This window comes from Diaphorina citri, unplaced genomic scaffold (assembly GCF_000475195.1).
Source record: "Diaphorina citri unplaced genomic scaffold, Diaci psyllid genome assembly version 1.1 scaffold3111, whole genome shotgun sequence".
Taxonomy (NCBI): domain Eukaryota; kingdom Metazoa; phylum Arthropoda; class Insecta; order Hemiptera; family Psyllidae; genus Diaphorina; species Diaphorina citri.
In genome coordinates, this window is record NW_007380522.1 from 1 (window position 1) to 5,772 (window position 5,772).

The 5,772-nt window shown below is 36.1% G+C and overlaps 1 long non-coding RNA gene across 1 annotated transcript; it reads left to right on the forward strand.

Annotated features, from left to right (window-relative positions):
- Window positions 1-3,700: 3,700 nt before the first annotated feature.
- LOC113471841 lies at window positions 3,701-5,048 on the forward strand. The gene is made up of 2 exons (XR_003394385.1): window positions 3,701-4,832; window positions 4,908-5,048. It is a non-coding gene; the product is annotated as an uncharacterized LOC113471841 (long non-coding RNA).
- The last annotated feature ends 724 nt before the right edge of the window (window positions 5,049-5,772 follow it).

Consider the following 5,772-nt stretch of genomic DNA (forward strand, 5'->3'; position numbering starts at 1 on the left):
AGTCAAAATTGACCAATCAAATGCCTTGAGACTATGCTTAGCACGAACTTAAGAGCCAGCATTTTGTTCATAAATAAGGCAGCAGTTGTTTCATTGCTGCGAAAGAGAAAACTAAGCAGGGTTATACGTACCTACTTACATATTTAATTAGGAGCGCATTTACCTGTCTGTACCTGTAGATATTTCAGTTTCTAAAGGGTAAATGTAGGAAGATTTCTTTCCTAATTAAAGAAATTAGGGGACGCGAGAGGGAGAGAGAAGGATCAAGAGAGAGAGAGAGAGAGAAATGGAAGAGATAAGGTAAATGATACTGCTTCTTAATCAAAGATCATCTTTTATTTGCATCAGCGAATAATATGATTTCAGCGAAACCAGTGTTGTCAAGTCACCCTTCCGTCAGTAGCAATGTTGCCATATTGTGCTAATGAAGAAAAAGTTTTGCAAAATAACGGGATTTTCCGCGCCTCTTGTTAAAAATAGTGGAGTAGATCGAAAGAGGTAGGTAAATGGATTCTTCTGAAATCTGATCCCATAAAACCAGAGCCTTAAGGTGTGATTTTTTTTTTTTTTTTTTTTTTTAGTAAACTGTGTAAGACTCCTCCCGAAATCGAAGAGAGAACGAGGACAGGAAGAGAAAAATCCAGCCGTTCCGAGAACGACCTTAAATCTGTTTAGAATAATGTTCTGCCCGGGCGGAAATCGAATCCTTTATTTCGTCAAACATGTCAGAACTTACGCCACTGGGAAAGAAATCCCGTCTACAACGCGAAACTTTGTAACTTTGTAGCAACAATTGTATACAATAATTTTGTATACCAGTGGACAGTGGACATAAGAAGTAAAGTATGGATAGTGGACATAAGAAGTAACGTGTGGATAGTGGACAGTGGACATAAGAAGTAAAGTATGGATAGTGGACAGTGGACATAAGAAGTAAAGTATGGATAGTGGACATAAGAAGTTTTGTATACAATAATTCAACTTGTGCCTACCTTATTTATTATTACCTCCTGCTTGTTTTGTTACCGTATCTGCCTGTATTATTATCGTACAGACGGGCTTAAGGATTTACCTTGGCGTAATTGGCTATGCCTGAGTTCACACTGGATATTGCGAATATTGTGCATAACGAGAGAGAGAGAGAGAGAGAGAGAGAGAGAGAGAGAGAGAGAGAGAGAGAGAGAGAGAGAGAGAGAGAGAAATGGAAGAGATAGGGTAAATGATACTGCTTCTTAATCAAAGATCATCATTTATTTGCATCAGCGAATAATATTATGATTTCAGTGAAACCAGTGTTGCCAAGTCACCCTCTCGTCAGTAGCAATGTTGCCAGATTGTGCCAAAGGAAAAGTTTTGCTAAATAACGGGATTTTGTTGAAACCAGTGGAGTAGAACGAAAAGGGATAGTTGCACTCTGGAAACCTGATCCCATGAAACCAGAGCCTTAAGGTGCGTAGACAACTGAGCACCGTGGCGGCGCTGCAGAAATGTAAACTTTTTTTTAGATTTCAATTTCATAGAGAGGAAACTGTAAAACCGGATGTCTTTAATACTCCCCAAATTGAATAGGAAGACAGGATAGGAGAAAGCACAGTCTTTCCTGAGAACGAACCTTACATTTGTTTAGATACATCTGTTTAAAGTGTAGTTTGGGTGGGAATCGCATCCTTTATTTCGTCAAACATGTCGAACTTACGCCACTGGGAAAGAAATCCCGTCTACAACGCGAAACTTTGTAACTTTGTAGCAACAATTGTATACAATAATTTTGTATACAATAATTCAACTTGTGCCTACCTTATTTATTATTACCTCCTGCTTGTTTTGTTACCGTATCTGCCTGTATTATTATCGTACAGACGGGCTTAAGGATTTACCTTGGCGTAATTGGCTATGCCTGAGTTCACACTGGATATTGCGAATATTGTGCATAACGAGAGAGAGAGAGAGATGAAGAAAGCGGAATACGAAAAAAGGGAGAGAGAGGAAAAAGGGTAAGGAGAGAGAGAGAGAGAGGAATGGGGGATAGAGAGATGTAAAAAAAGGAAGACGAAAAAAGGAGAGAGGAAGAAAAATGGAGGAAAAGGAATAGAATAGAATCTATCTTATGAATTAGTGGAGATGCCAAAACTCAGTTAATAATTCAGTTTTTATTGTACATAAAATTCAAACATGAATGTATACAACGTCGGTATGTTACACTAATAGGTAGGTACTTACGCTAAAAATATGATAAGCTAAAAGAAAAAAAAAAAAAAAAAAGTAGTTTTCTCCTTCCTACAATCTATCTGCTGAAAATTTTAAAATTAGTGGAGATGCCAAAACTCAGTTAGTTTTCTCCTTCCTAACAGACAGGAACTTCCTGTCTGTTGAGACAGGAAGACAGGAACTTCCTGTCTGATGAGACAGGAACTTCCTGTCTGATGAGACAGGAACTTCCTGTCTGTGGAGAATCGAACCCGCGACCTCCGGAGTACAAACCTAGATACTGGCTACTTAGGCACAGAGATTACCAAAAAGATTAAAGGTAGAAAGAGCGAGAGAGTCAGAGAGAGAGAGAGAGAGAGAGACAGAGAGAGAGAAGCCACAGGTCTTTGGCTTTGTTCCTTTGGAAAACCTCACAAATAAGATGTTAAACTGGAGAGATAAAGACAAAAAAATTACCCCTACATAAATTTGTACCTAATTTACCTCATCATCATTGGTTAACAGTCATAATAGGGCTGGTTTGCAGCAGGACGCCATGTTTCCCTTTCTTCTGCCTTCATTTGTTTTACCCAAGTATTGTCGTTGTCGTTTTTCGAGAACGACCGTGTTTTCTTATGCGAGCGTTGCGGCTCCTTCATTTCTTAACCAACTTTCTACTCCCTCTTCCTCCTTCTCGTCTTTCTCTAAACACAAAAAAATGTTCTGAAATAATTAATAAGCTTAAGTCACTGTTTACAACATTTGGTTATCCTCTTAGTATTATGAGTGATTGTTCCCCATTTTTGTCTAAAGAGATAAAAGAATTCTCTAAACAATACAATATTGAATGGAAGACGAGTAGTCCCATGTTCCCAAGTAGCAATGGTCAATCAGAACGTGCTGTTCAGGTATGCAAAGATTTGCTGAAAAAAGCAGATAGGCTCAAAGTAGATTACAGAGACTTGCTTTTGGAATACAGGGCTACTCCTATTCCCAGGTTAAATTGTTCCCCTTCAGAAATCCTAATGGGAAGACTAATTCGGACTAAAATACCCATCTCTAATGCCAATTTACAACCCATTGAAAATTTAGGACAGTTCCATAATGAGGTAAAAACCAAGCTTGAGAAGAGTCAATATTTTGATAAAAAATATTTTGACAAAGGTACAAAATCAGAGCAAAATTTTGAAATTGGTACTGATGTGTTATTGAGAGAGGGCAAAAAATGGGTCAGTGCCAGGATAGAAGACCATACACTCTATCCAAGATCATACCTTGTGAAAAGGCAAGATGGGTCCGTTTTAAGAAGGAATAGTCATTTTTTGAAACCAACGTCAATTCCCTTTAAGGAAACTGGTCAGGTTAGTGATTTTGACGAGATTTTTGATGATAAAATTGTAAATAGAAACAAAATTGTAACTCAGGAAAATATCTCATTTAATAGTCATAATGTTAACAATACTTTATTAAATTTAGAAAATAGTACACATGAAATTGACATAGAAATTCACCTAATAAAAATCCAAGCTATAAGAGCTGTTAAAGTACTGTGTTGTTATACAAGCAGTCTTAGGATTAAGTTTGTGAGCTATAAGAGCCCATTATGACTTTGAGTTTAGTTTGTGAGCTATAAGAGCCTATTATGACTTTGAGTTTATTTTGTGAGCTATAAGAGCCAATAATAATAAAAATCCAAGCTATAAGAGCTGTTAAAGTACTGTGTTGTTATACAAGCAGTCTTAGGATTAAGTTTGTGAGCTATAAGAGCCCATTATGACTTTGAGTTTAGTTTGTGAGCTATAAGAGCCTATTATGACTTTGAGTTTATTTTGTGAGCTATAAGAGCCAATAATAATAAAAATCCAAGCTATAAGAGCTGTTAAAGTACTGTGTTGTTATACAAGCAGTCTTAGGATTAAGTTTGTGAGCTATAAGAGCCCATTATGACTTTGAGTTTAGTTTGTGAGCTATAAGAGCCTATTATGACTTTGAGTTTATTTTGTGAGCTATAAGAGCCAATAATAATAAAAATCCAAGCTATAAGAGCTGTTAAAGTACTGTGTTGTTATACAAGCAGTCTTAGGATTAAGTTTGTGAGCTATAAGAGCCCATTATGACTTTGAGTTTAGTTTGTGAGCTATAAGAGCCTATTATGACTTTGAGTTTATTTTGTGAGCTATAAGAGCCAATAATAATAAAAATCCAAGCTATAAGAGCTGTTAAAGTACTGTGTTGTTATACAAGCAGTCTTAGGATTAAGTTTGTGAGCTATAAGAGCCCATTATGACTTTGAGTTTAGTTTGTGAGCTATAAGAGCCTATTATGACTTTGAGTTTATTTTGTGAGCTATAAGAGCCAATAATAATAAAAATCCAAGCTATAAGAGCTGTTAAAGTACTGTGTTGTTATACAAGCAGTCTTAGGATTAAGTTTGTGAGCTATAAGAGCCCATTATGACTTTGAGTTTAGTTTGTGAGCTATAAGAGCCTATTATGACTTTGAGTTTATTTTGTGAGCTATAAGAGCCAATAATAATAAAAATCCAAGCTATAAGAGCTGTTAAAGTACTGTGTTGTTATACAAGCAGTCTTAGGATTAAGTGCTATAAAAGACAAAATAAAAGTTTAGCTATAAGAGCTGTAAAGGTACTTTGTGTGACATATTAGTATTAAGTGCTATAAAAAAGACAAAATAAAAGTCTAGCTATAAGAGCTGTAAAGGTACTTTGTGTGACATATGTAAATGATGTTCTTTATGGTGTAATCTGCCAGACCTTTGTAAAAGGGGGGGATGTCGTACAGTAACATCTGGCAACACTGTGGAGTTGTTGAGGTTAGTTGAAAATCTAACTAGAGAGCACATAGTGACTTTTGGAACCTGACTGTAAAATGTTAAGACGTCTTCTTTGTAATAATTGTGTTAAATGTTAATAAAGAATAAACGTGATTTGTGTAATTGAAATAAAGCTAAAGAAAGGATTGTTTTAATTTCCCCCTCACGACAAGAAACACGATTCCGTTTTTCGTTAAGGTGTGTATGGTCTGTTTATTCTGTGGCAGTTTGGTGCAGGTATAGTGGTGTAGTTGGCTATAGGCTATAGGCGATTTCAAAGAGGGAGGATCTCACTTTGAAATTTCTCTCGCTAAAGAAATAGCAAAGGTTTTTGATTTTATTTATTTATTTATGTAATTTTAAATTTTACATAAGTAACATCTCCTAAGCTAATAAAAAATAACTTTTGAGGAGTTTCGAAGGGCATCCGCTTGTAATTATTTTGTAGTTAAAACATAATGTCGCGATGTCGACCCAAAAGAAATCACCCAGGGCTGATAGAGAGAGAGAGAGAGAGAACGTTCATCAGCATGTGGTAAAGTCGTCGTCACATTTCTGTATGTTTTTTTTTCTTCTTCTTCTTCTTCTTCTTCTTCTTCTTCTTCTTCTTCTTTTTTTTTTAATCCCCACTATAAAAAATATTACAATATCCCTAAAAACTCCTCCAAAAGAAGGAAGAGGGGGGGGGGAATCGTCTCAAAAATTTTGTCCACTCAATTGGGCATCAAACTTGTATGAAAACGCTCTCTCTCT